Source organism: Euprymna scolopes, chromosome 26 (genome assembly GCF_053919585.1).
Source record: "Euprymna scolopes isolate OS-2025 chromosome 26, ASM5391958v1, whole genome shotgun sequence".
NCBI classification, from domain to species: Eukaryota; Metazoa; Mollusca; class Cephalopoda; order Sepiida; family Sepiolidae; genus Euprymna; species Euprymna scolopes.
Window position 1 is genome coordinate 78,340,045 of NC_136507.1, and position 10,326 is coordinate 78,350,370.

The 10,326-nt window shown below is 36.3% G+C and overlaps 1 protein-coding gene across 1 annotated transcript in view; it reads right to left on the bottom strand.

The window, feature by feature from the left end:
• The window catches only part of LOC145248210 (uncharacterized), a 47,805-nt gene extending 38,560 nt beyond the window's left edge, over positions 1 to 9,245 (bottom strand). The window contains exon 1 of the mRNA XM_080110076.1: positions 8,685 to 9,245. The gene's annotated coding sequence lies outside the window, so the exon portion shown is untranslated. The remainder of the gene's footprint in view (positions 1 to 8,684) is intronic.
• Between the last annotated feature and the right edge of the window lie 1,081 nt (positions 9,246 to 10,326).

Consider the following 10,326-nt stretch of genomic DNA (forward strand, 5'->3'; position numbering starts at 1 on the left):
ATACACGCACATGCACGCCCACAAGGCAGTAATGACGTAAGCGTGAAACGAACGATCTACGAATCAATTTGTCTCGTAGTGACACTACATTGTAATTTTAGTAACCGTTTGTTTATGATGCGTAGAATTGAATTCCGGAATAGGAGAATTATCAAAGCTCAACCAATTAGAATGGATGGATTTTGGAAAAGGAGCCATTATTATTTATGAATAGTAAACTGTGAAGAATATGTTAGGTCTGTGTATTTGATAGGTAGTTACGGGCGATGAAATCACAGAATCTATGGAAGTGTAGAATACGTTTCGGGGACAACTAGGAGTAGTAGTTGGACTGAATTTTTAGAGAGAAAATAGAGACTTCTTCCTCTAAAGATGTTGCGATTGTGATGGTGTTTGTCGTAAGATACAATGTAGCATTTTAATTTTATGGGTAAATGTGTACAGAATTGTGTTCGAAAGCTACATAAGATACTGGCTATAAGCCTGAATGTGTTGAATTTGTATGTGACATCTGCTGTTACAAACCTACGATACTTTGGTTCAGAAGGGAATTTATGCAGCCATTTTATTATATCTAGTAGATAATTAGCAGCCCGGAGTTGCCCGGTCGTAAAATACGCTTAAATATGATATTTTAATTTAGCAGATTTCGTATTTATTATTATAATAGAGCCAATGCTTTACCCTTTTTGCCGTGTGCCACATCTTTTATGAAATTATGATTTTGTAATAAAATAAATAAGGAGTCTTGCGTGAATAATTTAAATTAGAGAAGATAGGTGAGCGAGATAGGAGATAGAGTGGGAAAATGAAATGATAGAGAGAGAGAGAGAGAGAGAGAGAGAGAGTTGGAGGGGGTCGAGAAAGGAAGAGAAAGAGCAAGGCAGAAGAAAGTGAGAGAACAGCGTAAAGGAGTTGAATAGAGAGCGAGAAGGGAATGAAAACGAGACGGGGTAGAAGCTAGAGAGAAAGATTGGGATCGGAGGGGGGCGAAAGGGACAAATTAGAAGGGAGAGACAGTACAAGGAAAACAAGAAAGGAAAAGAAAAAGAGAGCGTTAAAAAAAAGAGAGATATCGAAAAAAGAAGAGAAAGAAGAAAAGAGTGACTGCCTCTATTATGACGTCACAAAAATGCTCCGTAAATATTCCGAATGAATTGGAAGTATTGTTACGTCAGATCAATTGAACTTTTTTACTTGTAATAAAGAGTGAACTGCCTCTGTGTTTTTAAAATAAAAAAATACATTCGAAGACAAATGGTGATTTTTTTGTCTATGAAATATAATAATATTGCAAAACAAAACTATTTATATATATATATATATATATATATATATATATATATATATATATATATATATATATATATATATATATTTTAAACAGTAATTGAATTAAACGAAAAACAATATAAAAATCATAGTTAATTATTACAATGTCCATTTCCGAAACGAATACGCTAATTAATTCAACTTACAACTGATATCGCATATACATAAGCAACATGGAATTGTAGTCTATTGTGTATGCTTCATAGGACATTAATCTACGAGTGTTTCGCTCGTCAGTATAGCTTGATTTTTCTGGGATTTGACTCTCAGACCATATGTGCTATGGTCCAGTGCGTTAACCGTTACGCCAAGATGACTGTGCGTGTTATTTTTATCGCTTTTAAAAATCGATTTTTTGTTGATGCTTTAACGATAGATTGCTGTTATATAAGTAAAATAATAAATAAATAATATTTATTTCTTTGCGTCCAAAGAATATGGGTGATTTTTCTACGGAGAAAATATTTTCCAGTTCTCCAAAGTTTAGAGACGCCAAAAAACCGTAATTAATTATCGTTAAATATCAACAAAAAATCGACAAAGGTTAAAAAAAAAAAAAAGCGATAAAAAACAATACACGAAAAGTAACGAACGATGTTGGAAAATGAAAGCGTAACGGTTAACGCACTCGACAATACATATATTTCAGCCTTCTACACCGGTTCTCGCCAGATCACCAACGTTATGCAACGATGAGCCTAGCCAGTACCCCGAGGCCGACAGTAGTTTTACTATTTGTCCCTTTGATTGAGACGAAAATCGACGCTGATTGGGCGCTGACTTTAAAATAATTTGTATAATATTAAAACGAATGCAATATGTAACGGTAAGAATACAGGTAGTTGGGAACGCATACCCTCCACAACAAAAAAGGCAATTGATGAGAAAGATTGGAAGAGTGACTGCTTTGCTCGGAACATGACGTCATGCGCTCGAGTTTCTTTGCAATCTGACGTTAAGGCGCCGATCAATTCGCTTCAAAGAAGCAGACGATCTTTGGGGAAATATTGTGGGGGAGAAAAAAAATCAACGAGACCAGTCGAGAGCTTCTCGACATTTATCTTTTCGAGTTTATCTGAAGACAGAAATGTGGGAATTATCCTTTTGTCTCCATCTTAAACAATATATCGGAAAGCTACCCGATTCGGTTGGCGAAGTTTCTTCCACGTCCGCTGTTATTTCTCACCCCACTTAAACATCGTCTCATGTGGCCATAGAAAAGTTTACCTAATTCTAAGGGAATATCTGTTTTAATTTGATTAAAAAAAAAAAAAAAAAAAAAAAAAAAACAGTTTCCTACCCCTACCCTACAGGAGAAAATATTCAGGAGAAAAAAAATAATAACAAAAGCGTTTACTTTATATTAGTTACAAAAAAACAAAAACAACAAAAAAATGCATTGATTGAGATTGTCGGATTGACTTCCTCATCTTGGTTGTTATAGACACAACGTTTCGGCCGTCTTGCCCTCCGGTCTTCATCAGGTGTTTTGTATCGAACTGGGAAACCGTTTGTTAGGAGTCTCGAACCCAATCCTTTATCATTATTACGGGGGTACTGAAGGCCAGAGGGCAAAAACGGCCGAAACGTTGTGTCTATAACAACCAAGATGAGGAAGTCAGTCCGACAATCTCAATCAATGAAAATATCTCATCTCAAAAATACAGACAATTACTGAAAAAAAAAAATGCAAAAAAATATTACATTTAAAATTTTTTTTAAACCTTTGTTAAAAAATATGAAGAAAAACACTACTTTTTTTCTAGTGATTTTATTATTTTTAAATGTTTTCTTCCGTATTTTTCTTAAGTAGCATTGTTACGCTTTGATAATCGGCGATGCTCGGTAAAAGCCGGCATGTTCCGGGCAAAGTCGAGCGGCCAATTAGTTATGTCCGGTTCAAATTCTGCACAAGTGCCGAGGAGAGAGAGAGAGGGAAGCGGGGAAAGGAGGCATAGATAAATAATGGCAATAAAAAATACTGATTAAATAAATAACTAGCGTATTGATTTGTTGATAGATTAATATATAATGACAGATAGGCATCTTATTGACCTCCACCGATCATTTTTTGCAATATAATCATTGTTTTGAAATCGAATTTTCATCGCTAAACGTTCACATTGAATGGACGCATCTTACTAATAGATCAGTTCTATGAATAGATGCGTCTATACTTTAATTAAAACATAGTACGTTTGGGGTTGTGTCCCTTGAATAGAAGCGCTGGTTGAGTTTGAATAAAATAAATACGTATTAGATACGTTTGAAGCCAAATATAAATTTCAAGCCAAATAAATATCTGTTTATTTTGTAATAATGCGTTGTTTTGGCTTCAGACGTATCTAATACGTATTTATTTTATTAAAAAAAATAGTAATTGTGCCAAATGACGTACCAGAAATTGGTACTTGTGCATTTAACGAACCAGACGTAACTCAGCATTTGCTCGACTTTGTCCGACGCATGACGTCAACAGCCGGATAAAACCGAGCGTTGCCGATAAAATAAAAACAACACTACAACAAAATAACTGTACAATGAAATCCCCGAATTTTGACGACAAATATCTCTTTCCTTCTTCTTCTTCTTCTTCTTCTTCTTCTTCTTCTAGTATACCGTAAATATGACTTCTTTAAATTTATCGATTTCTCCCCTCTATTTTTGTGCTTCTTGTGACACACAAAGACAACATGTGTTTTTGTATTTACTGACCCGCGCTTTATTACACAAAGTTGACTTTTGCTCGCTCGGCAACTGACGTAAATCACCGGAAAAATTCGGCCGAGCGTTCCCCAATTTTCAATGAATCCGCTTTCTGTTTTTAGTTCACACTAATCCATAAAGTATACATTTTTCTATACATTGGAAAAAAAAAAAAATTAAATTGTTTAAGTTTGGGTTTGGGTTAGAAAAATGTTTGTAATTTTATTTCGGTGCTAGTGCAGAGAAGTGTTCCGTGCTATTTTTTAAATCGTATTTCCAAGTTTAATCAAAGTTTTATGATATGTTTTTTAATTCAATTGTAAGGGTGAAGTATAGAATAGGTACAAAACACTCTCATCTCCCCATGTTAAGAATGGCTTTTTAAATAATAACGTTATTATTTACGTCCGGATCACTCTCTCCACTAGTACCTTTATTTCTTGTATATCCATGGTTTTCGCTGTTTGTCATTAGAATTTTCTCGTAGGGATTAACATTTTGCGATTGGCCGCTTCCGGTTATTCCCGTCAGTGGCCGAGCACACCTGAGAAACTTTGAAGAATTGTAAATGCAGAAGTAAAAAAACAAACAAATCCAAAAACACCCCAAAAAACACTGAAACTTAATCTTATAATTAATCATAACACAGGTATATCAAACTCAGAGCCCCACGAGGATCATAAGACTGTTGTCATGATGGTCACACTCTTAGAATTTATACTTCTATAAATTTTATTCTTTTGTATTTTTTTGTTCATATTAAAAACACTTTTTCTATTTATTTAAAAAGAAAAAAACAACTTTTTTAAAAATATATTTTCATTAATTCTCTCTTAGTTTTTCGGTTTTCTTATAGGATGATCATCTTTAGTTAACTATTACGTAGAATTATATCTATGAAGATATTCTATATGATTTATACTGTTACATAGGAAAGGGGGGAACCATAATTGTATTTGTTGTCATGGAATTATTATTATTAGAATGAAAGGAGATTATGCGTGTCATAAAAGAATTCCGTGTGCGTATGATCGTCTAGTTTCATATGCGGTTGTGTGTGTTCATATCTAATTGTTCATATACTTCTGTGTGTGTGTTACATGCATTTTCTTCGACATACCTTACTTCATGTGTCGTCGATGTTGATCCATCTGGAATTCATCTTCTCTTGGAGGGAGACTGGTACCTGTTAGACGAAGATTTATCACTCCAAGACGATGAATTGGTTTTATAGTTTTTTTTTATTTTCCTTCCAGATGTCGACACAGAATATGGAAGTGAATCTTGCTTGCTTTGAACACGTCAGCGTCCCCCACCCCCAGTGAAGGGGAGGGAACAGCTATTAAGCCGTCCGTCTTCTTCAAAGTCCAAATCCAGTCTCCCAGATCTAGCCAACCTGACCACGCCACTCATACGTAATCTGGTCAGCTGACCCTCGGTTCTGGTAAACGTGTCTACACTCCACGTTTACTCACCTCTCTCTCTCTCTCTCTCTCTCTCTCTCTCAATCCATTCTGCAACAATACTTGCGGAATATTTGCGTAAAAAGATTATAGTAAATACAAACTTTTTCTGTATATATTTATGTATGCGTACACACACACACACACACACACACATATATATATATATATATATATATATATATATATATATATATATATATATATATATGTGTGTGTGTGTGTGTGTGTGTTTAAAAAAGTTGCCTACCAATATCCTCTGTGTCAGTTTTTAGTTTACATACATGAAAATTAATATATAGGGTATTCGAACCCATGCGAAACTTTATACTTGGGGTTTAGTCTGAGAAAATCGGCGCAAAAGTGTAAAAATGAAAAAAAAAAGAATTTGTTAGATGAAAGTCGAACGACGCCATTACGAATATGTATGCGTAACGTAATAATTCATGTTTATATTTTAGCCTTGCAACAAATTTCTTCATAGCTCAGGCATTAGCGTCAAAGGAAAAAGCTAATCGCAATCTAAACATTTTGGTTTCGATTCTCGATGGTGGCGCACGTATTATTTTATTTTTTAACGTTTTAAGTCATTACTATATATTGGGTCCAATATCATATTTAAGCGTATCTTACGACCGGCCAATGCCGGGTGGCCTGCTAGTTATAATTAAAGTCGTTTAATAAAAAACTTATTTCAGAATATTTAACTGTTAATTAAGAGGCATACGACAGTTTGGTTTGATTCAAGACTGCAATTGTAACACGTCGTGTAACAAAAATAAAACGAACGAAATTAACATGAAATATAAATATGTTTTTTATTACGAAAAATTAAATTCAGCGTATGATTCTATCTATACTATCCTAGTACGTGTAATTGTCTTGAGGCATTAAATGCTAATTCGAAATAAGCACCCAAACAATTGCAATCACGATGAGTGAGCATTTTCATGTACAAACAGAGAATCCAGAAGCATTTCCGATTATTACCGATTCTGAAAATATTAGAAAATAACTTGAATACGTTAATACTAATACTAATCTATGAATACGTTAATACTACTAAAAAAAATACTTGTTGACGATACATTTAAAGGCGAAATTCGTTCGTAGCGTACCGGATTATCCCTACATATCGTTAAAAGTCAACATTTTAAAGGTAGGCCTTCGGTTGGACAAGCAGCGCACATTGACCAATATTTCTACCGATCCCATCTTCGGATATCAATAATTTTTTATACTAATATATCTGTGAGCCTACGAATCGGCAACGCACAATCTACAGCAATATTGCATCGGATCACAAAAGTTTTACGAAAAAAAAAAAAAAAAGATGTTGATACTTATGCATTTATTTAACCAGACATAACTCAGCGTTCGGCACGTTTTTTTTTTCCACCCCGGAAAACGACGTCAACAGCTCGGTTTAACTGATGGCTGACATAATATGTGGATCAGCCAATCATAACGCCAGACGCTGAGTTTCAACTCGACTCTCATGCACACGCCCGACAGCAGACGAGAATTCCGATACCAGTTAAAAGAGAGAGAGAGAGAGAGAGAGAGAGAGAGAGAGAGAGAGAGAGAGAGAGAGAGAGAGAGAGAGAGAGAGAGAGAGAGAGAGAGAAACAAAAAAATCCATCATTTCTTATTTGCAAGTCAAGAAACTCTGAGGTTATTTTTGAAACAATGAATTCGGCCATATTATCATATCAGCTCCAGACGCAGGAGGCCGTAATACAGTTTTGCCAGCAAAGAAAATTGATAGCATATTCGAAGACGTGTTCAACCTGCGGCCAGGAATGTTTACTAGCAAAATGATGAAGCATAACAGACAGGTATGGATGGAGAAGTGGCAACGTGAAATGTGGTGGACAACTATTCGGACAGGGATCTTCTTTGCCAACTCACGGCTGAAGATTGCATGCATACTGAAATTGATTTTTACCTGTGGGCGTTCGAGATGGCAACAACAAAAAAACTCCAGCGAGAATGTAGGTTGGGATCATGTCACACAATTGTCGATTGGAAGAATTTCCTGCAGAACATTTGCTGCGATTATTTTCTCAGGAATCCCCGGTAGATAGGAGGCCCAGGCCATACGGTTGAGATAGATGAGTCTGTTTTCAACCGACGCAAACACATTGGCAGACTTTTTACACCAGTCTGGGTCTTCGCTGGATACGAGGAAGGTTTCTTGATGAGCGTACCAAATAGAAATACAGAAACCTTCTTTCCACTAATAAAAATATATATATATTCTGCCGAGGGCCATGGTCATCAGACTGTTGCAAGGCATATAACAAAGTGGGCTGAGAGGGTTAACGGTGAACCACAGCCTTTGTAGATCCTGAAACGCAGGTAACTACTAATTATGTACGAACGAAGAACGAATGTGGAAGTAGGCAAAACAGCGCAATAAACGAGAATGCTGGATAAATCGAGAACTTTTGGGCACTTATCTTTTAGAGTTTATGTGGAGGCAAAAATTTGGTACCGATCCACTTGCTTCCATATAAACTCACACGCCGAAAGCTACCCGGTTGGTAAGGAGCTTCCTTACACGTCCGCTACAATGTAGTCATTGACTGGCCCATCTTCATATCTTCATGAGACCGCTTTAAGACACTTACTATAACACGTCTGTCGGTCACACCTCAGTGACCGGCTGATAGTTGTATAAAAGTACTTATGTAATTTTTATCGTTTAGTTGTTGCGGCTTGTATTGTATTTATTTTTTCAGTGTTGATTATTTATTTTTTTATTTTACGGAATGAATCAATTAAACGGACACAAGGAAACGTCAAATAGATGTGATAGAGAAAGCTACGCCATTTTGATCTTATTTATATATTGGGTACTTATGCAGATTAAATCCCGTTTCTTAGTGAGTCTCGCTCGGTAACGCGCCACGAACGACGAGAAATGCCGAATTATACTGTGCAAACGGAAGTCTATACAAAAACGAAAAAAACAAAAACAAAAAAAAAAACAGCCTACCGTAATAAATTCATAAAATTTACTATTTTATTTTTTTATTTTCAACTATTATATTTTTTTGTCTTTTATTGGGGGAGGAGTAATGAAAATCTTGTTTCTTTGATTTAGTGAACAAATATTTGTTGTTGTTTTTTCATTTATTTGGTACTATTAGGGTCTGTGTAGCAAGAAGAAAATCATACCTGAGATGTTGGATCTGGGTGTGGCTCCTTTCTTTTCTCAAGATGATCTCTTCACCCTGGTGGCATTCTGGTGGGAATCTTCATCTCTTTGTCCTCAGGGCCGCCTTTCGACTTCAGATATTTATGAAGGCATTCATGACAGACCCCCCCCAAAAAACGACACGCGACACAATTGTAATATACATAAGGTATAACTAACTATTTTATTTTACATTAGAGATACAATATATATTACAAAAAAAAACAATTTAAAAGTGGACAATATGCTTTTCAAAGCTAACTAACCTACCCTAACTAGTGTTGAGGGAGGGGGTGGCCCCCCCCTCATTTACGGAGAGACAGAATATGCGTCCTCACATCATGGTGGTCGAGCAGGAAAGAGACAGAAAGATAGCAAGGGAATTATGGGAAGCGATTTCTTTGTATCTCTACGCTCATGGCCAAATTACCACTGGTCCATGCTGCAGAGTGTGTTAGAAACAGTGGCACAAAGAAATAGTGCCACATTTTAATTTTAAAGAAAAAACGAAAAAACAAAAACAAAAAAAAAACGAAAGAAATTGAACAAATCGTAAAAGTTGATGACGTTTTATGAATCGAAATTTATGTTAAAACATCAGTTTCACAAATTTTATTAGCAGTCTACCTTGAAAAATTTTCAAATATATTCTTCCATCTCGAACTTAATGAAATCTTGTTGGGTTGCACGCTACGATTTTAGACGTTTACAGTTAGCGACTATTTAATTGCTTTCAACCCCGGTTCCAATCGCCACACTGTCGTCATCCAACACTGTAGGCTCTACCCCATCATCTCTCGGTAAGAGATCTATGTCATGCCAGATCTATGCCAGCTTGAGACTCTAAACTCTCCCTCGCGGCCGTAAGTTCCGGCTCACCTGCTGTTATCATTGGGATTTCCTCTTCGACAGTTCCCGCAGAATCAGTGTTCGATGGAACTGTCACACTAGATAATTCCTCCGTATCAGATGTAGAAGCCAATTTCGCAACACTGCCTTCCGTACAAGGAACATCATTGTCTTCAGACGCTGTCACGTTATCTTGCAATACTTACACTAGAGGTTTGTCGGACTTTTTTCCTTCTTCCGCCTTTTCTTGCCTTATGGAACAGGGGAAACATAGCGCCTGTCGGGTTTTATCTGACGCGAACGTTTATTTCGGCGAGATTGCATTCGGCGGGGGTTTTTTTCGGCGGTTCCCTTTGTGCTTGATGAACGATTCGACCTTCTGAGTCGTCTCTGTGAGTCATGGGACAGGCTGGAAGACTGGGTCTTTCGTGGGGAGGAATAGAATCTTTTTTGGTACATGGTGTCTCGCTGATATAACAATTAGGAACAGTTTTGAGTACGGATAATTGTACGAACAGAAATCAAGAAACGATGTTGAAGAAAAAATTAGTTTTTGGCAACCAAATAAACAATTAAAAAGTTTCTTTATGACGCAAGAACGAAAACTTCATCAACCTTTTTTATAACCAAATTCTTTCGCCATGAAAGCGAATTATACTTACTGTAAATGTTGCAGCCTGAGTAGATTTAGCACAGCCTGAGTAGGTTATATTCACACCAGTTGAGGATACGTCCTCGACACCGTGTGACAGAGTCTTGACCATTTTTGAGTAT